A 25,480-nucleotide genomic window follows, 5' to 3' on the forward strand; every position below is an offset into this window, starting at 1 on the left:
GGCAAGTTTGAGATCAGGCCAGCATCGGTTCTCATCAGAGTCCTCTTCCGGGTGTGCAGACGATCGTCTTCCTGTGGTGTCCTCACAGAGGAGAGAGGAAACAAGGGAGGGAGGAATAGAGAAGCAAGCTCTCCCCTTATAACAGCACTAATCCCATCATTTTCCAACCACGTGACCTAATCACAAAGGCCTTGAACCTACACACCATCACACTGGGATTAGCCGAGTCCTTTTATAAGAAAAAACTATGCAACTCAATTTTTCCCTAGTATAACCAACCTGGCAAGTTCCATCATACATAGGGGTCTGCTCAAAATCCTTTTGCACACAGCTATTATCAGAAGAGCTACTGGCAAATTGTAGCTTTTACTTTCAAACACTAATAAGCATGATTGTATCTAATTGCAGACTAGCAGAAACATCCAGTCATTTTCTTTAGTAATATTGTGTTACATAGCCAACCTGGAAATAATCAATTGCATTATTCTAAGTTGTAGTTACAAGAATTGACATTTACTGCAAGCCTAGAGGTATTTTATTTTTCCTTCTTACTTTCTTCTTTAAACTATATTACCTGAAGTCTAAATTTTGTTAACCTAACTACATTTTTAAAATTATAGTAATTTCATTTGGGAGATTAAACTTTAATATTCCAGGAATCTTAGTATTTTTTGTTTTTAAGAAATGTCTTTATCTTAATAAAGTGGTAATTAGGAATGAACATATTGGCTCTGATTTTTGCTGATGAGCTCAATTGTATACTATCTAGATCTAAAGATCTGATTTGCTTTTTATAACAGATGATCAGGACTGTACAATTAAATTGAGTGGATGTACAGTGTTTTGATAAAATGTGTAAATGAATCAACTCACTAGACAATTTAAGTTTTATAATTGTGTGATGTTATTATATAATTAATGTTTATTTTAAAAAAGGGTTCTTTCATAATACTATGGTTTAAAATTTTGTGTCTCCCCAAATCCACATGTTGCAATCCTAACCCTCAAGGTGGTGGTATTAGGAGATGGGGCTTTTGAGAGGAGCTTAAATCATGAAGTTGGCACCTTCCACAAAGGGAGTAGTGCCTTATAAAAGAGGATATAGACATCAATTCCTTCCACCATGTGAGGACTCTGCAAGAAGGTACTAGTCACTGGCTATGAACCAGGAAGAGGTCTTTTCCAGAACTGGACTGTGCTGGTGTCTTGATCACAGAATTCCCAGCCTCCAGAACTGTGAGACATAATTACCGTTGTATATAATTTCTGTTGTTGCCCAGATCCTTGTATTTGATTATAGTGCCCAAATGGACATACAAAATTAGCTCAACTTTTATCCATTAACTTTCAACAGTAAGACCATTAATGTGATTAATGTTCTGTATGTGGCTTTGATTCCCATTTTTTTCTATCTGTTCCTTGTCTGTTTTAGAAACAAAGAATCAGATTCAATTGTATAATATCAGCCTCTCTTTCAACACTGTAAGTATTCACCACAACTTAACTTTATTAAGATACTATTTAAATTTACTATTTTAATTTTATAGATACTAGTTTAATTTAAATATTTTCTGACCTCATATTTAAAATAATGGAAAAGACACAAAACATCTGTTTTTTAAACAGTTTTCTCATCTTTCCAAATTACCAATATCTGTAATTTCTAACTGTAGCATTTTTTTGAACCACTGTTTATGGTCTACATGTGGGTATATATGTATGTATATGTGTATATATATATATTTCACATTGGTTTTTTAGTATTTATAATTCATAATCATGTAAGTTTGTGGTGTTTTCTCCATTCTTTCCTAAGCCCCAATAAAAGAAAAAAGAATGGGGCAGGGGTACAGAAGACACCAGTGCACAAAAGATTTCAACAGATACTTAAAACATAGAAAGTGGATAGACACCTGCCAAAGTATAATAGAAAATAGAGGTAACAACTCAATAAATAGGAAGAGCTTCAGTGAGGGATCTACTTGAACAACCAGAGGAACCACTCAGAGGCTCTCAACCCAGAATCAAGTTTCCCACTGGGAGAAGTGGGAACAAGGTTAGAACAGGAGTGATACTTGAAATAGTCTTTATAGAACAACTGTGTTGGTTGGCTTTCCACACCTTCCTCCCACTTTTCCCCCTTCTTAATTCCCATATACCTTAAACTCAGCATTGCACAAAAATAGCTACTTGGGGAGCCTGTTTTCTAACTGCTGTTCTGCTCCAAAGAACACCAGGGCTTATTGGTGATACGATCAGGGACAGGGAGTTGTGCCAGAAAGAAAGTGCTCAAAAAAAAAAAAAAAGGAGATGAAGGTATTTCCAAAGGCACAAAAATCAGTCAGCATGAACAACAACTTCCAACTGACCCAATTTGTGGGAAAAAACGGACATACAATGAAACAACTAAGTAAGCAAACAAACCAATAAAAAGATGCAAGACATGAAAGATTTGGACACTTAGCATTTTACAACTATCATGGAAATAATTATTTTAGGCAAGGATCACTGATGGATGCTAAAATTATTGAACATAATTTGATGAGGTACAAAATACATAATTTCAGAGTATCTCTCCATGTGCTATTTGATACTTGCCAAAGACACTTTTTGGACAAGACCTTAACCACAGAACTGAAGGTGACACCACCAGTAATGGGATGACTAGTCTTCTGATGTGATGCACGAAGAAGGAAAAGACGCCGCCTCTATGTGTTCCTACAAGACATGCGTGACCTGGATGTCATTGTAGGGACCCATCAGACAAATTCAATGGGAGAGACATTCTAAACAACAACCACCAAGTGGATTTCAAAACTGTCAACAAAAAACAAAGAAAGAGTAAGGGACTTGCCCAAATGAAAGGAGAACTCGACCTTGAAGCAGGCAGGTGGGAGGGTTATCTTAGGAGACACTATTGGACAAAATTTAAATATAGATTCCTTATTAGAAAGTAGTATTATCAATGTTAAACTTCCTTGACTTGATTATTTTATAACAAGAATGCTCTTTTTAGAAAAGACGTTGGAACACTGAATTATTTAGAGGTAAAAGGCATGATGTCTGCGACTTACTCTCGAAAAGGGAGTGATACATTTTTATGCTAAGGCAACGAGTCAGTTAGATCAGAACATTAGTCTGTGGTGGTGGAAATTTAGTCAAATAGGCAATTGGATGTCACTGGGTCTTACTGCTTTGGAGATTTTGCTGCTCGAGCAGCCAGAAATAATTCTGGACAGAACTGTGAAGTCAGTAAGATTCATTTCTCTGTATTATCATTCTTCTTCTCCTTTCCTGTTAAAGCATCTTCCACCTTACCCCATGCAGACCCTAAGCTTAGCTTCTCCCTCTCTAGGTAGACAGCTCTCTTCCTCTTAGTTTATCACTCACCACTGCTCAACCCTGTTTGTTTAACACAATAGCCATTTTTTTGCTTGCAATTCTGCAGTTTGTGTTGGAACCAGTTGGGGGAGACCTCTGTTGGTCTTGCCTGGGGTCATTCACGTGACTCTATTCATCTGGAGGTTGGGAACTGGTAGAACAAGGTGGTCTCATGCACATGTTGGTTTGCTTGGGGTCTTGGCTGGGGAGCCTTAGCGTTCCTCCACAGGACCCCGCAAGTGGGTTAGGCGGAATAGCTAACATGTGGGTAGGAGCCCTCCAGAGGGGAAGCTATAATGGGAAAGCACCTATCAAGCCTGCTTGTGTCATATTTTCTGACTTCCCACTGGCCAGGGAAAGTCACAAGCCAAGCCTTACTTGCTTACTTATTTGTTTCATTTTATGTTCGTTTTTCCACACAGAGTTAGTGTAGAAGGGACTCCACAATGTAGAAAGCATGTTCATGAGGAACACTGATTTAACAGTCTTCCATGCTACCCCAGTACAAATACAACCACAGCCTATGTTTCACAGTCTTTAAGTTGGTTCATAGACTTTTGATAGTTCATGTTAAGTCCCTAACTATTAAAAAAACAATTCTGGGAAAGGTGAAGGTTGAGGGAATGCACATTCACATCTGTGCCCTATGCAATACAAATGTTCCACCTCTATGCTCAATAGCTGTATCTTACTAAAACATCTCCCTCCCAGCCTGTTCCTACTTCTGCTGCCAAATGCTTTGATTATGTGACAAATACATTATGTCTCAGGCTCTGAACAGGAAAGGCTGAGTTCTGCCTTCATGGAGTGAGTGCCTGTTGGGGAAGACCAGCATCCAACATCTAACCCAAACATGATGCTCCTGTGTGAGGGGTACCAGTGCTAGGGGGGCCATGACAGGTCTCACCTGATGTGCAAAGAGGATGAAATCCTGGAGCAGGAGCCAATGGAGGCCAAGCCAAGTAGAGTCACAGGCATGTGGGAGACCACAGCCTATGTTCAAAGAAAGGAACGTCATGAGGAAATAAAAGGGCCTGATGTATTTGTTACATGCACGGTAAGCATATCTGAAGAGGCTGAAGAGAGGCTGGCAGGAGCCAAGCTGTGGCCAGCCTGTGTTCCCTGGAAGGGACTGACGCTTACCCTGAGAAGGAGTCCTCTGCCACTGGGCTCTCCTATGCTCTGTCCAGCCGGAGGCCTTTAGCTCAGCAATGTTTCCTCTGCTGCCCACTCTAAACATTTAAAGAGTGTGCTTACATCTCACACATTTCTTTCCCAAGTAGTTCTGCAGGGTTTTTATTTAAATAATACATTCCTCACTAGTTACCCCACTCCCTGGAAAAAAAATCACACAGAAAAGCAAGAAAATAGGAAGTGGTTGGGTTGTTTTCCATGAATACTAAGGGACAGATTCATGGGTGTTAGAGGTCAGCAAACCCGAGAAAGCTCTTGGTTCAAGGTTATATCTTGTTCAGAGCCCAGACCTGCAGCCTGGAGGGGTCCTGGTCATGGGCTCCTTAACTGTGTGCTCACAGGATGAGGAACACGTGCAAGGAGCATGAGCTCTAGCTAGATGGGACTGAGGGAAATAATCCTTTATGAATTCTGACTAGAGATAAAAAATATGAAGAAAACATTTATCAAATGTGTGCAAACTTTCTTGAACTGTATACAAATGATCGCTACAAGTACACATGGAAATGTTTTCTTATTCTAATTTTTTTGCATGATAAAAACATGATATAAAACATGGAAACAGGTTATAGTTCTGGAGTTTAAATCCACCCATGAGTGAGGAGTTTAGCTGATGATAGAAATAAATCATGATAGTGTGAATATATGATTGGACTATAATATTAACCAAGTCCAACAGACAATTTGAGGTTCATCCCAGGGATTTGTGACTAAAGTTTGTTATAATAACAACAAAAAATCTCAAACAGGCATTGTATTGTCTGAAATGACGACCACACTGAAAGGAGGTAGCCCAGTATAAGGAAGGGGCGGGAGAGAGAGTGTGTTGATATATATACACAAGAGAGCGAATTGAAAAAAAACTTCTAAATTTAGTAAATGTGAATATTTTGGTCCTTAAAGAGGAGTTGGTTGATTATTATGTAAAATGGGTGAAATACGGTGCTCTCTCTGTCTCTCTCATTACATTGAAAGATTATTTGGTTATTATAAGTATTTATATATTATTTCTCAATGTTTACTTTCTACTCTGAATTTCAAAAATTAAGAAGACTCATTAGTTCTGAAGTAATCTTCAGATCTCTCAAGTACCCTCACTGGCAATAATAAAGCAAATTTCATTTTGACATAAAAGCACTGAATAAATAATTTTATAGTACCTTAATTCAGTGATGGTTGCTTGAATGTTTCCATTCTCTAACTTGGAATTAATTTTTAACATAAAGCATCTTAGAAGTTGCCCATTGTTCCCTTTCCTGCTATTTGGGTGGGTTTATAAACCAACTGTCTTCCAACTTTGCTGCTGAATGCATCTATTTTGCCGAAGTACAGAAAAAAGAGGTTTCTGTTGAGACATTGCTTTTGACTTACATAGCATCCATCTGTAGTCCACTGTATATACAGTTTAACATGTTTTCTTGTCATAACCACTAATATGTGTTGGAGAAAGAAGGTACCATAGTAGAAAAAAGGGGTAACAGTATTTAAAAATTTGGGCTTTGAAATGTAACACAATAGAAAAATATATAAACCACAACTATATAGTTAATGAAGTATGAATAACAAACATATCCATGTAACCAGAATCTACATCAAGAAACAAAAGCCTCCACCTGCTCTTTCCGAGTCATTTCATCCCCCCAAAGTAATGGTTACCTTGACTTCTAAACCATAAAAAATTTTTGCCTGTATTTGAAGTTTATAGGAATACAGTTACATGATATATATTCATACTCTTGCCAAGAGTAACTATTACTTTGACTGTTCATACCATGCATTAATTTTGGCTGTTCTTGAACTTTATAGATGTGGAATCACAGTATGTATTAATGAATGTCTGGTTTCTTTCACTCAATGATATTTTATGAAGCCAGATTTACATTTATGAAAAAACATAAAGTTTATGAAATCAGGTTATGTGATCATTCATCCTTATCAATGTACCACATTAATGAATATACCACAATATGTAAATCCAATTTTATTGTTAATGGATATATTTATTTTTTAGTTTTGGCAATGATGATTAGTACATCTATAACCATTCTTCTTCATACCTTATACAAATTTTGGTTGGGCATATATCCAGAAGGGAAATCACTATGTCATAGGGTTTATTAAGTAGGCTCATTGTTTGGAAATGGTTTGGGAATATGCACATCAAAACTACCATGAGATACCATTTCACATTCATTAGGATAGCTACAATCACCTTTGTTTACATTAACGAAGATGGTGAAATCAGCTGTTTGTTCTTTGTGGTATGAAGAGATAATGGCAAGTCCTTGATATTTCAATTAACAAATGATTGTAGAGAAAATGAGAAAGTCATGTGTGTCCTAGACTTCGATTGGAACTCTCCCTGTTGAATCTTCTCACACGAGTAAGAAAGCACTAGCATCAAAACCCAAAATGGGTGTCAAGAGGTTGGAAGAAAAATGCCAGAGATAATAGTGGAACATTCTTGTAAGAAATCCTACATCATCAATGCTCTTGGTAGTACAGTATGATATTTTAGGGCAAAAGACAAACTTTGATGTCTTTGTGTCAAAAAGGGATTCTGAAGAGCTTGATTTAGAAGGAAGAGTATTTTAGGAAAACTTCGATACATTTATTGTACTTGTATTTTCATAGTACATACATTCTAGCATGGTAAATGGTAAAATATTTCTACATATGTCTGAAAGTATGTTTCGGGTGTATAAAATAAGAGATAAGATAGTATTGTCTAATAGTTAACATGGAACAATTTTTTTCTTAATGGTATGCCTTATGAAGATGTGCCTTAAGATTGATGACGCCATGGATTCAATGAGATATAGCATAATAATATATACTTCTTAAAATAACTCACAAGGAGATATGCAAAAAAAGGGGAGATGTGGCAAAATATTGACAGAAACAATAATTCATTATTTTTATTAAAAACAGAGTTACCTTCATCTATCATGAAGTAATTAGTATGATTATTACTTAAAAAAAAATAAAGGCAGCACAAAAAGGCTTAGTTTGGTCTTATTTTATAAGTTAGTGTTTGAATATACCTGAAATTTAAGTACCAGTATTTGAATATATCTGAAATTTGAGTATATTTAAATATAAACTGAAAATATCCTTTTATCATCTTTGAATTATTTTTGGCACATAGTAGAAGAGAATCCTATCTGGAGAAAAATATAAATCTTATAAATGTCATTTTATGTAAGTGTGTTAAATATTTTATCCTGTTTTTTAATAAGCTGACAACAGATACAGGTAATATTAACAAAAGAAGATTTTAATAAATCTTCCTGTTATCAGGTTAAGCCCCACCAAGCTCTGACAGAAAATATCTCCATGATTTTCATCCTTTTTATGACCCTTCTGGGGCAATAAGATGCTTGTTTCTAAGCAGCAGTGTTAAACAGAATAAGAATAATTATTATTGACACATAATGTAATTACCAATAATGTATTGGGTTCAAAGGAAAAGGAGCATTTTAATCTTCCCATGATGTGATTGATGTACGAAGCTCCCATTAGTGTTTATGGCAAATATTCTCATGATCTCTGTGTCAGCAGAAGAGAACTATACTCTAAAGAATCCTCATCAGAAATTCAAGCTGTTTTACTTAGCAGAAAGAAGACTAAGTCTCCCTAAGAAAGATCTGTTTTTTAAATGAAAAGTGATGTCTACTCCACCGAGCATAACCAAAGACTCCCTGTCCTTTCAAACATGTCCTGTTTACTGTTTCCCCTACAGAGGATCTGATTTCTCTCAGGCTTCCTGTTACATGAAGAAACTTTTCCCTGAAGAAGTAAATCATTTAAGCTCTGAGAATTATTGCCAGCAAATGTGCTTGCTGAAGATTCCACAAAAATGGAAATCTCTATGTATAAATCTGGAGATACAGATAGAGGATTATCTCTCGATCTAAGAAAATAGTCTCTTTCCCCCTCCATGTTTGTTTTCTGCTTGAAATGAAAGAATAATCGTCTCTCTGATGTTCAGGTAGAGACGTGAACACAAACGAACTAACATAAAAATGTAGTATTCTTGATATCTTCCTTGACATAATCTTCATACAATCAAAATTTCACTCAAGTTGTTTTCTATCTTAAGAGCTATAAAACATCAATAATTTTCTAAGCCATATCCAAAGTGATTTAATGACTAACTCAAGCAAATATTTAAAATAAAACAGCTGAATTCATTTCAACTATTTGCTGTAGTTTGAATAATCTTCAAATATAAAAATCACACCAAAAAATACCCCTTCCTATTTTGAGATCCTTCAGGAAAACATTTTATGAATACATTACTGTTATTTGTAATGAACATGTTTGCTTATAAATAAAGCAATGCTTCTATAGTATCCCCAAGATTGGTGAAGTAAATTGTGGCATCTTTAAGCAACAAAATACTGAAGAACCATTATAAAAGAACATTTAATATCTTGGGAAAACATTTATGCCTTTTATTAAAGATGACAAGAACAGTACAAATTAATATGTAAAACAGGGTTTTAAATGCGTAGCATCAAGTATACATATTTATATAATTATTTCCATCTTTGGGAAAGAGGGGGAAATTTGAAATACAGAAAATAATGGAAAGCACCCATGGTGGCATGGTGGGATTTCAGGTGATTTCTGTTTTTGTCTGCATGCTTTTTTGTATTGTACAAACCTTATACAATCCATAGAAACTGCTATTGTAATCATCAAAAGAATGCTTTAAAACAATCTAGTAAAGGTGAAGTATACACTCTGTGCCATATTATTTTCATGTGTAATATAATTGATTAGTATAAATTTTGTCAGATATAGTACAAAACTGAACATGATAGATAGTAATTGCTACCCAAACGATCATGTTTCAATCAACACCCCTCAAATAATGTCACATTATTGTATGACATATAATATGTTTTGAATATATAATGCAAATATTTTTGAATTCAAAATTTCCCAGTTAGTATTAGATAACATAATTATCTTACATAACATTAAATATAAGAACCCCTAAATATTTTGACAGATATATGAACATAACCCTTCAAACTTTTTCAAATAACCTATGCTGCTCACCTGTTTTTTAAGCAGTAGAAATGGAAGGACAGAGATTAACTGATTTTTTTCAAGATTAGATAGTCAATTTTTACTTGCAAGGATATCTTGTTTTCCTTATATTTGAGAGATGCTTCAAGCTGATTAGTGAAACTACAACATCAATTTAACAGCTTCTGTCAGAAAGCTTGCTGAATGCTATTTTTAATGACTTAAGCTATGGGTCTTTATTAACTTGCCAGTCAATTCTGAGAGTTTGGTACTAAAATAGACATAAAAATGCAATGATCGAAAGATATTTTTTGACCTTGGGTTGGCCAGAAGATTTTCTTATTTAAAATATGAAATGTTATACTTTTCCAATAATTTGTTAAACATTTCTTTGGGAGACATGAAAATAGAAAAAATATATAAACTTACACTTGTAGTGTCTGCCAACACCAGTGGCAAATCTCACCTAAGAAAAAAGAAAGATTGAGTATTGTGAGGGTAAAGTTATATCTCAATGTAATTACATGGTATCAAAAAGAAATGTGAAGCCATAGAAATTTTAAATGGCTTTAATAAGGCTATCTGAACAACAACATGTGGCTAAAATCTGGAATTTTTTCAAAGCGACAACTGTGATTCTGAATCATGTGAAGGTATGATGAGAAGGAAAACATTACACAAAGCCAGAGTTACTACTCATAATGTGGGGACAAGGACAGAGTTATACAGGAAACGTTTTCAGAAAACTATGGGGTGGTATAGCTAAAAGACCTTCAGATGCATTTTTAGATGTAACATGACATTGTAGAAAAAATGCTGGACCAGAAATTGGAAGATGGAATCTTTCAGCTACTAATTACATAGATAGATTTACAGTGTCTTTGGACCTGATTTTTTTGCTTACCTGTGAAATAGGGTTTACAAAAATTATTTCCCTTTCAAAACTAAAGTAGTTGTATGAAATATTTTCCCCTTGCTTGTCTGCATAGAACTGGGAAGTATTTTTGCCTATACTAATAATTCTATTTGGGATACATTTTAGATTTTCTTCCCTTAAAGATCCATTGTGACATATAAGGTGTGGTAAAATTGATCTTCAGTATGATGTAAAAACATAGGATAAAAGGATTCCCCACTCTTGGTGCTGTCTGGGACACCCTTCAGTGAACCTGTGAGTTTGTTAGAAGACAGAGGCAGCATCATATTACTTGATGAAAAAAATTATTCTTTTGTGCCCCAAGTTCAAAGGCCCAGGAAATTATTGAATAATTAAACTAGGAAGAGGGCACCATTGTAATATATGTAGTAATGGAAGATAATATTTTTTTCATAAAAGAAAATATCCGTTAATTTTTTCAAAACCTATGTGAGTTCTGTTCATTTCAGGTTTCATTTCATTTGTTGCCTTTTATAAACCACACAATATACTAGGCTTTGGAGATAGAACCATGATTTTACAGCCAAATAGAGAAGGAGAGGTCCAGTGACACAAAGTGTGTTGACAATGTGCATTTATCTCTTCTATCAGAGCACCTCTAAAATAGGAAAGAAAATGGGATTGAAAGCAATAGTGGTTGACAAATTTGCACAGGTTTTACAGGTAGAATTCAGATAGAGGAGAGGCCGCTGACTGCTTGTGGAAGATACACTATAAGCAGCTGCAGAGGAACACCCTAGTGAGAATCAGCAACATTCCAGACGCAGGACCCCAGACATAGTGCAGGACAAGGAGGTGCTCCAAGACGGAAACAGGCGGATTTGGAGATAGCCCACATGTTAGCTAGCCAAGCCCTTGTATGCCCTGAACATGGTGAAATCCTGGGAAAAATACTGCACACACATACAAACAAACCACAAAGGGTGAAGTTTTATCCTTTGACTCCCCAAAGAAAAGACTTCCTTGTACTGGCAACACACCTTTGATCAACTTAATGTAAAGTGACCAGTCTACAAGGCTGATTTCCATACAGAGTTTCAGTCAGCTTTTTAGGAGTCTTGCGATTATACATGCATACATAGCCAAAAAACCAACAGATTTTTTAAAAAAGCTTCTATACTGAAGAGAGAATCAAGTCCAAACAAACAAACAATAAAAACAACCATCCATCCAAGGTTTGTGGGGGGAAAAAAAGATAGTTCAGGGAGCAGATCAAAACTTCTGAAAATATTTAATTACTAATTTCAGGTAAGCAAAGATATCAGATCACTGAAATCAGGGTGATAAGAAACCAAAGAGAACAAAAAGAGAACTACTAGACATTTTAAAGAATCAAAATATAAAAAAACAATTCAACAAGAGATTTAAAATGCTGGAAAGGTAGAACTCAGGGAGGTATATGGGGGTAATAATCAACAGACAAATCCTCAACTATAAGAAAAGAAATTCAGGAGATGCGATTTGAATTTCCTAAACAAAGAAATATCAGGATGTGTATATGATTTAGAAAAACCAAAGAAGTTGAATATGCTGCCTCTGGGTGTCAGACTTGGGGATGCAGAAAGATGAAGAAGGAAACCACTATTTTTTATATGACATATTTCGTGCCTTGGAAATATACTTGCATTATGCAACAAAAGTGAACTTTCATTAAAATAAGCAAGTTTTCAAAAAGGTATTAATATATTTTGCATAAATTGATGATTCAAGAATTGTAGGACATAGACTGGGAAAAAAAAGAAGTCATTCTAAAGATCTGGAAATTTCTATAGTGGTGAAAGAAAAGTTATTGCAAAAATTGAAAAAGAGACAGTGACAGTAGAGTTTACATTGCGGTCCCTGTAGTTCTCTTACATGGAAGCACACACTTTGATGTGCACATCTTAGTCTGACGGCATGCCTTTGGCTCAGTGTCCTTCAGCAGGTCTTTATTCTGGCCTACACCTTTAATAGTAAAGTCGCTCAAATTTTAGTGCTATACTCTGTTTTGTTTTTATGCCAAGCCCTCTGCTGAAGGGTCCTCATCCACGCTCAGAGCATGAACGATAGCTATGAGGCCAACTGACAAAATGAGAACTCCAGTTCAGGCCCTCCTCTAGGTTCTCTACTTTTGCAAACAACTGTCCATGTGGCATTGTTATTTGCATGCCTCCAAGGTACATCAGAGTCAGCACGTCAAAGCACGCAGCCTCCCACCACATCTTCCTCAAATGTTTCAGTTCTTAGTGGATGGCATCTCCAACCGCGCTGTACCCACCCCACACTCTTTGCCAAGTCACTCACCCTTTCTCCTCGTTGTCAGTCTACCACCAAGATCTGTTGATTTTCACTTTAAATGTCTCTTCAATGGTTCTATTTCCCCTGTATATGTTACCCTTACCTTATTTCCAGCATGTGAAAGTACCACAGACTTCTCATCAGGAACCATTCAAATAAGAAGACATAGCTAATGTGTTTAAAGAAATAACCTGCCAACTTAGAAATTGAAAGGCAAATAACAACAAAAATTAATGTAAGAATATCGAATCAAGGGTAATGGGAAAGGAAAGGGACTCAATCAACCATCTGGGAGCAGAGGGAAGTGAGCAGGCCTTGGACCACCATCGAGGAAAGCACACCAAATTTTACACCAAGTATGAAGCAATTCCACGTTTCAGAAGCATTTCTTACGTATATCTTTCAAACTGTTTGCAAGACCTTCGGCCATGGGTGTCCTCAAGCTAACCTTCCATGTTCTTAAAATGTTCTTTGATGATGATGATGATAGAAAATAGAAGAGAATAACACTTTCTGAAACGTTAAGATATATTTCTCATTTAGCTCATGACTCTATGTGTAGAAGGACATTAGCTTTTAAAAGTAAATTGTGTCATTCCTCAAACATGTTTTTAAGGTGAGAGACTTTCTCTGCAATACAGAAACTCAGGGCTCCCCACTGAACTGCCGGAGTATCTCATTTTCGTGGAGACATCTTTGTATCCAAAGAAGAAATTTCCTCATAGCCCTATCAGTATACTCTCAACTAGCTCTACTTGTCGGAAATTAAAATACGGAAGAACAGAAGAACGGAAATTCTTGGAAAGCATGTCACTTTCGCTGAGTGTCTGTCTTCTCTGGCGTGTCATCTACTCCAGAACTGAGGAGCAGAATTCACAGGAGCAGCAGGGATGAAAAGACAGCTCAAAGGAGGGGAAAAAAAATCAATGGGAAAAAAAAAATCAATGTGAAAGTTGTAAAAGCTATACCAGTTAGCTAATATATGGCCTTTTGAAGTGCCAAAGAGCATTTTTAAGTGCTAGTTTTTATTTTTATTCGAATAGACTCACTGCTAATGGTACGGAAGCAATCATGTGAAACCAAAACGACTAAACTGAAGAGAGCCTTCAGAACCTAAAGGAGTATTTATAGTCCTTCAGATTCACACCCAGTCTTTCTTGGCTCTTGTGGGCCACCTTTCAATGTATGTGGCTGTATGACTCTCAGAGAGTGTTTTAACTTCTTGAATAGGGCAAGAGACCAAAAGAGATACCGTGATTTATACCTTTTCCTGAAATTTTGGAATGCATTCATAGTCTCTTACTCAAACACATTATTGTTAAACCGTTTAAAAGACTACTTTGGGTCATAGAAATAATAAGAATGAATACTTTATTATTTTTTTAAATTCCATTTGGGTTCTCTGATTTCTGATGAAGACTATAATGAACACATTGAAGGAGATAGCATTCCTAAATCACTGTAAACCATTTATTCCCCCAATTAAAGCCTTACAAAGATGAGAAAGGTGAAAAAATTGAACGTGTGGTAACAAATCAGGCTCAGTTGTTAAGTAATGACATTTATTTATACAGTCCTTGCCGTAACCCAACACTATTCTTAATGTTTGTTACCTTATTAATTCCTCTAATCCTTACAGCTACTCAGTGAGACAGAAGACATCATTATCATTCCCATTTACAGACGAGCAATTGGAGTCACAGGGAGAGTAAACAATTTTCCCAGAGCCACATGAGTAAGTGGTATAGTAATGTTTCACCCCAGGCTGTTTATCTGTATGCTCTTAAATACTCAATGCTTTTTCAAAAAAATATCTTTTAATTGCCAAAAGTCATAGGCCTTTATTTAGGGTAAAATCATTAAAGAGGCATGCTAACAACAACTGGCTCAAAGGCCTGTGGGTTCTAAATCACTAAATTGGAAATATAAGAAATGATCAAAAAAAAAACCTTTTTGTACTACTTAGTCCTGTATCACCAAAGTGACAAGCAGAGAGCAGACATTAAATAACTATCCATGGAAGAATTAATTTACTAGGGCAGTCCTGCTAACCTGTTGTAAATACAATAAAGGGTGTCTTGTTCTTCTCCAGTTTTCTATCACTGTGTCTAAGACTGAGTAGCAGTGTAGCTTACCTAGAGAGAAACATGTTTACAAGTACCACAGACTTCTCATCAGGAACTATTCAAATAAGAAGATAGTGGTATGAAATAGCTCATATTTAAAGAAATAACCTGCCAACTTAGAAATCTATATCCAGTGAAATATTTCTTCAAAACTGAAAGGCAAAAACACCTTCTCAGGCAAATACTGAGCGAAAAACAGAAACAAATCCAGAGGAAGTTCAGCAATAGCATATCTGTTGTGTAAATGTTTAATGTAAGTTCATCAGGCAGATGATATGTCAGAAACTCTAATCTACATAAAGATGAGCTATCAGCGAAGGGGTCAACAAAGGAAAAATAAAACACTTTATTTTTCTTATTGTAAATTGATCCAAAAGTAATTTTGTATTACTGTTTATCTTTAGAATATAAAAAGTAGTATGTGGTAATATAAATATAGTAATAAGCTGTTTATAGGAATAATGATAATATATTGGATGATTGCATTGTATGGGTAATTGAAAAAGATTGCAGCAAATACCAAAGAAGGTATGGGAGGAAGAATGGGAGAACTGGGTATTTTATTTTAAGGTACATGGAAGTGAAATGTTCTAGTGTTATTTGAAAGTGGGCTTAGATTAGTAAAAAATTGCATATTGCAAACTGTAGGGAAACTAAATTTTTTTAAAGTATACTTCAAATGCTAGGTGTTGACAAAACGAGAACAAACAACTGCTCATTTAAAACCAGAAAATTGAGAAGAAGAGTGGGGATGGGGTAGGGAAACAAATATAAATGCAATGATAGAAATGGTTACAAATAGGGTAGTTATTAACCTGTGTTAATAATCTCTTTGTGAGTTACACAGTATACCTATAAAAAGAAAGACTGTGAGAGTGGATAAATAATAACCAATCCTATGTTGTACACAAAAACTCATTCTAAAAGAAACAGATAGGTCAAAATGTTTTTAAGTGGAGAAAGTTGTACCATGCTAACATTAATCAAAATAGGGTAGCTTTACTATTTTCAGGTCTGAAGACTTCAGAACAAGGAAATTACCATTTATGTATATGACAAGAAAGTTTCAAAATATATGACACCAAAACTTATAGAACTGAAAGAAAAAATAGACAAAAATAGTTGAATTTCAACATCCTTTTCTTAATTCTAACATAAAAATAGTGGAGGCAGAAAATCATGAAGGTATGAAAATGGCCTGAATGACACTATCAATCAAATTTATTTAACTGATATTTATATAATATTCTACTCAACAGAAGAATATACATTTTCTAAGGCTCACATGGAACATTCATGAAGACAGATTCTTAGCCATAAAATACACCTTAACAAATGTAAAACAATATAAATCATACCATGTATGTTCTCAAACTACAGTGAAATTAAACTAGGAATCAATAGCAGAAATATAGTTGGAAAACCTCCAAATATTAGAAAATTAAATAAAATCCTTCTAAGTGACACATGGGTCAATAAGGAAGTCTCAAGAGAGATAAAATAAAAAATACTGTGAACTAAATGAAAATGAAAATAAAAATAAAAATTTATGGAATCCAGTGAAAGTAATACTTGGAGGGAAATTCATAGCATTAAATGCATATATTAAAAAAGAATGACCAAAAATCAATAACTAAAAAAGCAATGGCTAAAGAAAACTGGAGGAAGAAAAACAATTTAAGTGTTAATCAAGTAGCAGAAAAGAAACAATAACTTAGAGCAAAAATCAATAAAATTGAAGCCAGGAAATCAATAGAGATCTTTTTTAAGGCTGGTTCTTTGAAAAGATAGATAAAATTGGTAAAGCTATAGTCATAGTAACCCAGAAAAAAGGAAAATTCAGAATTCAACAATATCATAAGTGAAAGAGGGTCATCACTACTAGTTCAATGAACATTAAAAAGATAATAAGGGAATACTACACACAGCTCTATGTCCACAAATTTGATAACCTACATAAACTAGAACAATTCCTTGAAATACATAAAGTATCAAAACTCACACAAGAAGAAATAAGTAATCTGTATAGCTCTGTATCTCTTAAAGAAATTGAATCGATTATTAATAAACTTTCAAAAAATAAAAAATGAACACCAGACCCTGATAGCTTCACTTCTGCTACATATTTAAGGAAGAAATTATATACTATAAATCTCTTTTAGAAAAATAGAAGGAACACTTACTCATTCGATAAGGCCAGCATTATCCCTATCCCAAAGCTAGATAAAGACTTTAGAAGGAAATAAACCTATAGATCATCAGCTCTCATAAGCACTGTTGTGAAAATCCTGAACAAAATATTAGCAAAATGAATTCCAGCAATACACTTAAAAAATTATACATCACAATCAAGTGGGATTTATTCCAGGTATGTATGATTGGCTCAACATTCAAAAAACAATGTAATCCACCATATCTACAGGATAATGAAGAACTATCTTGTTCATTAATTATATTAATTGATACCAAAAAAGAATTTGACAGAATACAACACATTCATAATAAAAGCTTCCAGGAAATTAAGCACAGAGGGGAGTTCCCTCAATTGGATGAAGAACATCTACAAAATAGCTACAGCTAACATTACCTTTAATGGAGAGAAATTGGATGGTTTCCCCTTATGAACAGAAACAAGGCAAAGATATCATCTTTCCATTTCTATTTAACATTTTACTGAAGTCTTATTCTAGAGTAATAAGACAAGAAAAAGGGGTAAAAGATATATACATTATAAAGGAAAACATATTATTAATGTTTTACTTGCAGATGAGATAATTGCCTATGTAGAAAACCCAGATAATATACAAAAAAATACAAAACTCCTATTACTAAAAAGTGATAATAGCAAGGTTGCAGGATAAAAGGTCCATACATAAAAGCCAATTGTTTTCCTGTGTACTAGCAATGAACAACTGGAATTTGAAACAGAAAGTATCAGTGACAATAGTACCAAATAAAAAAGAAAAGATAAGAAATAGAAATTTAATAGAATATATACAGGGTCTTTATGTAAAAATCCTCAAAACACTGAAGAAAGAAATCAAAGACCTAAATAAATGCAGAGTTATTTCATTCTCATGCATTGGAATTTATTATTATAGTGTCAATTTTTTTTACTAAGTTTATGTATAGATTCAATATAACATCAAATAAAATAGCAATAAACTATTTGTACTTATTCTAAAGTTTACATAAAAAGTTAAACAATATTGAATATTCAACACAACACTGAGGAATAACAGCAAAGTCAGGGAACTCACCCTAAATGGTAGACTTATTTATAATTTAAAATTCCCAAGTGTTGTATTGATAAAATACATGACCAGTGAAAAAGAATAAGTCCATATGGTAATGGTTAGTTAGAGACATCAGTTTGAATTCATATTTAGCTTAATATAAATAAAAGTGGTGACATAGAGAAATACTTATAGATGTGTGTTTATTACAGATAGTATATACATCTATATTTCTTGATCTACCTGCTTAGGGCCTAGAATAAATGATCACTCAATAGCAATGAGCACACCTAGTACCCCAATCTTGGTTTCTATTACCATTATCAAGTAAAGAAACCTGGGCTTCTTGGAGAAATGCCTGATTTGAGGACTTGGGCAGAACATACTCAGGAAAGTGACAGGGACATGTCACAGAGACACAGAAACCAAGTGAAAGCAAAGAGCTCCCCCAATGGCCAAAGCTGGAACAATTTGAGCAGTAAAATAAAGCAGTATTGGATTACAAACCAAATATATATATTTGGTATATTGGTGTGTGTGTGTGGGTATATATATCAAAAAACATATATAAGTCCATGAATAGTGTTGTATTTTGTGCATACAAATTCCAAATAAATTGTGTAGACACTTCACTCTCAAGGTGGTAGAGCATAGCTTCCCATTCCTTAAGTGTGGACTATGTATACTGACTTCCTAAGAGTACAATCAGAAAAGATGGATAAAAAATAACTTACAGTGAAGAAATCTGACAAGTTCTACTTCATATCATTAGTGTTAACAGTGATAAGGCATGCTGATAGTACATACCTTTGATATGATGTAGTGAGGATGGCATATTAACTCTGTGATCTTCCTCTCCCAAATTCACAACCAAGCTAATCAGGAGAAAAACATCGGGCCAATCCAAGTTGAAAGAGATTCTACAGTCTTTGTTAAAATTATGTAGGGCATCAAAACCAAGAAATTTCTAAGAAAATGTTCCCAGTGAAAAGGAACTTAAGGAAACCTAATGAATAAGTATAAGGTGGTATCTTGGATGAGACCCTGGCAAAAACTAAAATAATTGAAATAAGGTACGAACTTTAGTTAATGATAATATAGCAGTATTGGTTGTCACAAATGTGCCATTATAAGCTTCCATTATAAGCTTTTAACAATAGGAAAAACGGGGAGTATATGGGAGCTCTCTGTACTATTTCTACATTTTTTTCTCTAAATTTAAAGCTATTCTAAAATATTATTTAAATTATTATTATTATTATCTCAGATATAACTACCAAGAAAAAGTATGTAATGAGTATAGTCATACAATGACACCTATATCACCTTTGGCTTTTAATTACTTTATTTGCTTAAATAGTACTGTTCAATAATGTAATAGTTGAGTACACTAAAAATTAATACTATTTTTAAAAGAAAGAAAACTAGTGATTATGGAACTATTTCTCAGACTAACCAATGAGATTCTCAGATTCCTATAAGCCCCCAAGCTGGGTCTTGGCCCCTGTTTCCTCATGAATTCTCTGTATAGTAGTAGAATAAAATAAATGCCTTAATTAAGATCACATCACTTTTTAAAATTTAATATTTTACGGTCAGTTCCTTTAATAAGGCTATCCTAGTGACAGTTTCATTTTAATGGTCATATGAAAAGATGAGAAAGAATCTAGCTAATATATCAATTAGATTTAAGAAATAATACAAGAATGATTAGTAGCAGTCAGAACTCTGTTTCTGTGTTTCGTATAATTCATACCACTGGGAAGTCAAACCTTTCCTGATCTATGGCACTCTTAATGATTCTTTACATTTTGAGGACAGCTAAGCACTATCCTAACTTTGGACATATTTTATTATGTTACATTTCATAATTCCTTAGTCTATGGTTTATTTTTATTTATTTATCTATTTTTTTTATTTTTAACAGTCGTTTATTACCCCTTGAGGGGGTGCACCATTCCCGGAAGTACTGCAATTCCAGGTCGATGCATGGAGCAGACAGAGCAAGCTCCTTTTCCATTTCCCTGCTCCAATAATCCATGTAATATATTGTCCTTGGATAGAGGATGTATCAGATATTAAACTGATAAGAACAGATACTACACTTGATCTGAGCCAAAAGGCTGAGAAGCGATATGTGGTTTATTTTTTATGTAATTTTTTAAAAAGCCTATTTGTTTTCTCAAGTGTTTAGATTTTAGAAGGTATCCTTTTGTTTTGAATTTCTGCTGTTGTTGAGTTGCAGTCAAAGAATGTAGACTTACAAATTTCTATGTTAGAGAATGAGTGGAGGTCATGACCTGTGTCTGCATGTGTAGGTGTCTAGAGTGCATTATCAATTTTTATAAATTCCCCACAATATGCTTCATTTTCTCTTTATGGTAATGAGGTTGAATATATATGTTTATTGTTTTATATTTATATATGTAAATAAAATCAAATAACAATTTTTGAATCTCAGACTACATACATTAGGTAGTGACTATTCTTCTGTAGAGGACACATAAAACATATGCATAAAATATTACATATAAATTCAAAGAGTTCCTGGCCTCTCTGAAAGAAAATCATGGATTTCTTTATGTCCATTAGCCACTGTTAAAGAACCTCTGCCTTATATCTTAATTATTCATATAGTGTATGTTCAAACAGCCAATCCAGAACTAAATAAGCATTAAAATTTCCCGTTATGATAAAGAGTTATCAGACTCTTTTTGTACTTCTAATTTGTGCATATATACATTGGGCAGATTCTGCACTGGGCATTGAATAAAAATTCAAGACTGGTATATTGTGCTTTCTCTGGCACTGACACCTGCTATCAATATGCACTGTTCCTTTGTTCAGTTTAGAATTATCTTACATCCATTTATTTGTGTTAATTTTATGCTGTTAATTTCCTCTGATTTTAATGAATTTAAACAGTGTCTTACTTGATTTTGTGGCATATTTTTTGTATAATCAGAATGTGCAAATAATTGTACCTGCTCATTTCTAGCATGTAAGTCTTTGATTTCTGTATTTTATGTCATTGCATTGAACTATATTTATATCATATTATTGAATAATGATGATAAAACGAAGTATTGTTTTGAATGATTTTCAACGGACATGCCTTATTTAACATAGGCTTAACGGTGCTGTCACTTTGAAATAGGTACTCTTTATTCTGCTAAAATTATTACCAAACATATAGTTGTATATGCTCTTTTAACTAAGGAGTAATTGATGAGCCTCTTCTCTTTGTTTTCTTTGTTTTCCTTTCCTTTCTTTAAACCCTCCATACTTTGGTTTGACTTCAATGTATAGCAGAAGGAGCTCTTTTCTGGCCTCCTTTTTACAAATGTACAGCCACCCTTGCCATCATAGAAATGAAACCAACTCAATGAACTTCCATTATCAGCAGTTTGGGCTTCCCTCAGTTCTATATGAATCATGGTGCATCAACATATCACTCAGAAACAACACTGCAGTTGAATGGTTGGTACTACATATGTATGAAGGCAAGATGTGACGGAAAGCATGGGGTTATGTTTGATAACCCACCAAACTCCTTCTGACGCAGTGTAGGAGGAAACAATAGAGTCTTGGATATTTCCCAAAGATGCTGAACAATTTTCTCCAGCTAGCAAAATAGCCTTTTGTTTGTCCTGCTCTTAAACTCTTCTGCATGAAAGGCACATTAAGTAGCAGGAATGCACAAAGTAGATTATGAAATCTCCAGGTGTTTGGGTTTAAAGGCTGTTCTTTAGGTGTTTGTTTTGAATGTAGTATTCTTATGTTTTAAATATTAATGATAAAATTATCATTTAGAATACTTAATTTTAAGAAAAACTAATTACTTCAGGTATATAATGCAGTTGTCCTTACATAATTTTAACAATGTGACCAGTATCACTTTTAAGATGACAGTTTACATTCTTTCCAGACCTAATATGGCATTTGTTGTAAAAGGGTAATTACTACACTACAAGGTTTTTGCTGGTAAAGACCTATTTTTTTTCCCACTATATCTAATGTAATGGTTTCCTGGGTAGACACTCAATTCATCATTATTGACTTATTTCTCCTCCTTTTGCTTAATAGTAATGTAATTTAGTGGCAATAAACTTTTTAATCACACTGCTTGGTTTATCTTTTTGTGTCCTAAAAGTTTCTGTTGCCCTTATGCAAGTCAGCAATTAAATATAAAGGAACATTGCTTTGTAAATTGAAATGTTGACAGATATAATGTTAATTATTATTAAGTTCACTGGTGCTTACTTTCTTGAAACTAAATACAGTAACACTACCTTTTTTGCAATGATTGGCGTATTTTTCTCAGAGAACAAAACTTCCTCAGAAGATTCCTGCCTCATCATTTATTCCTTCTGGGATGAAATGAGTCCATCAAGATAATGCCTCTGCCTCAACGTAGGCAGGTGAGAGAGCAGACAAGCCACTGAGGGTTTTAAAAGCAGGATGCAGACAGATATTTGTGCTGCATTACTCTGAAATTTATAAGCTATGAGAGAGAATCAATCAGAATTTAGGGTTTCATTTCAAAATTTTTTATTTCAAAACAGCCTGTGTTTGTAATGGACTCAGAACATATTCTGTAATAGTTTGCCCTGCTGTCCCACAAAGTGTTTAAGCACTGATATTATGGATATAAGTGATTCTTACAGGGATATCACAACATATGAAGACACTTTATCTAATAAGTCTATAGGACTAGGTTCAGGTTTTAAGATCTGACATTTGATGAAACATTGTTCCATTTTCCTTCACCCTCAGAAACTCTGGCCCTTTCCATATTTGTCAGGTTCATCTCCTGCACTATATAATTGCTCAAATAAAGGCAGGGAGTAGGAATTGCAGGGCTGAAATTTAAATCCAGGCCTGTTTGATGCTAATCCTCTGATTTTTCTAGTACTGAGACACCACAACTGTACTCCATTTATTAATCTAAAACGCTTTTCAGGAATTTTTCTTTTTACTAAGGTGCTGTTTTTGAAAATAGGGATTGATAAAAATATTTTCCTCTCACTTTCTCTCTGCAACTGATTAGACTGATGAATGCAGGAATGAACATAAAATTATCCACAGAGAGGCAGAAAAGTGTGTAAATAACACGGAGCTCTGAGAACCTGCCAGTGGATCTCCATCTGGCCCTATTCCAGGTTATCCCTGGTGATTGCTTCCTCCCTATGTATGTGACAAAGAGAAAGTTCAAGTTTAGACCATTACTCTCTTAGCAAGTAGTGAAATGATCAAAATTAAAGCCTTCATTAGTACTTTTCTTAAAATTAATCCTTATAATTACTATTACATCTACAATGCATTAAATGCGTATTGGACGACAACACTTTCTGACACTCATAAAAATACAATTGGAAGTGGATTTTATAATGCTCAGTTTACAGATGAGGGAATTGGAGCTCAGAGAGGTCAAATCATTTTGCTCATGTACATCACTAGCTGGTGTTTTGACACAAATTCAAATCCAGTCGCCTGTTACCACAGCACACACTTCACTGTACCCTGCTGCCTGTCAGCCAAATAAATAGCATCAGGACAGGAAGCTTATCATTTAGGCAGCCGTCTAATAATATAAACACCCTGGATTTGTACTTCACAGCATCTCATATGCATATTCTCATTTAATTCACTAATTCTACAAAAGCTAAGGTGAGGACAGTAAGTAGGGAAAGGGCAGAGAGATGGAGTAAAAAGACAGTGTCTGCTTTGTATGGAATCACTAAGGGAAAGAAAGGTCACATTGCCAGCTGGTGCTATGCTGTCTGTCACCAGGTTTTATAATATGGTGTAAACACTAGGGTCTGTGACACTGAACAAGGAGGGAATAGCTTATTACCTCCCAAAATAGCACAAATGCCAAGCAACTTTAACTGGCTTAGCCTCAGGAAATTTCTCCATTCTCTAAGAATGTAAGGTCACATTAAATTATTTAGAAACTTAAGACTTGAGTGTATCAAAAAGCCAAACCTCTGTGCATTGTTTTCATGATGGTTGAGTGATGACTTGCTGTGTTCTTGGGTTCAAATTTTCTAAAGAGCTATTAAATCAGTTTGCTGAATTATGAAAAAATAAACACAATATTCTATTAAATGGAAAGATAAAATATACATGTAATAGTGAAAAACCTACTTGGCACATTCCTCTGACAGTAAAGAAGCTATCTCCTAGGCAAAGGTGGTCTGCACAGTGTCATTCTGAAAGGAAGGCTTGAAATGAAATTATAAATCCCCAAACAGGGATTTTCATTAGAGGGGCAAACCTGACAGAATCATAACCACAGGGGCAGAATGCTACAAAGGCTAAGATGAGTACTGGCTCTATGTGATTCTTAGGCAATCAACAGAGGGAAGAAAACATTAGTACAACAGAGGGAGGAAAGCATTCATTCTAGATAATTTCATGTTTATTCATATTGATTTCTCACTAAAATGATTATATTTTCCTTTTGTACAATTAACTTCAATAATTCTCCTTGTGAACATATATTTCATAAAAATGCTGAAGGAAGTTTCTGACTTGGGAAAACTTTTCCATTTAAAATAATTTTCAGAAAAGAAAAAAATCTCCAAAACTCAGACTTAATACACACTGTGACATTTTCTTCAAAACAAGGAAGGAGAGGCGTTTATGCTCTATGCATGTCCTCACTTTTATTGTCCATATGCCTGCTACCTAAGCTGATGACAACTTACACAGCCAGGCAATGGTTTTCAAATTTTAACAGTGAAGCCTCTCATCCAAATAAAGTTGTGTATAGAGACGTGATGTGGCAATCAAGTGGAAGGTCAGCCAGTTGGTTGCGGACTGGAAGTTGGGAGTAGGAAATAAAGCCCACTTCTAATGACTTCCACTGCCTCCTCCTCAGGATTCCCTGGGTGTCTGCAAGAAAACCTTTAGAATAATGTTCCATAACCATATTGTTAATCGGATTGGTTTTTTTGGATTCCATTCTATTTCATTATCTATGGTCAAATGCCTATTCATGTTTCCAAACTCCTGACACATATTAATCTTCAGGAATGCACAGAAATAACCATAATAATAAGCAATACATCTTTTTTTCTGTTACAGGGTTAATTAGAAGTTTTAAAGGACTTTTGGTAAAAAAAATATAATAATTAGATAATATGTGTTAATATTATGTACACATACTGTAATAAGATCATGCATTTAAATACTGCATTAGTCAGGGCTCTCTAAAGGAAATCAATAGGATGTATGTATGTGTATAAAGAGATTTATATATACAGATGTATATGTATATAATA

General features: G+C 34.5%; 1 non-coding gene across 1 annotated transcript; it reads right to left on the reverse strand.

Annotated features, from left to right (window-relative positions):
• Positions 1-20,135: 20,135 nt before the first annotated feature.
• Positions 20,136-20,326, reverse strand: LOC118907838 (U2 spliceosomal RNA). Its single transcript, XR_005022990.2, has one exon. It is a non-coding gene; the product is annotated as a U2 spliceosomal RNA (small nuclear RNA).
• Positions 20,327-25,480: the final 5,154 nt, after the last annotated feature.

The sequence above is a fragment of the Manis pentadactyla genome, chromosome 6 (assembly GCF_030020395.1).
Source record: "Manis pentadactyla isolate mManPen7 chromosome 6, mManPen7.hap1, whole genome shotgun sequence".
Taxonomy (NCBI): Eukaryota; Metazoa; Chordata; class Mammalia; order Pholidota; family Manidae; genus Manis; species Manis pentadactyla.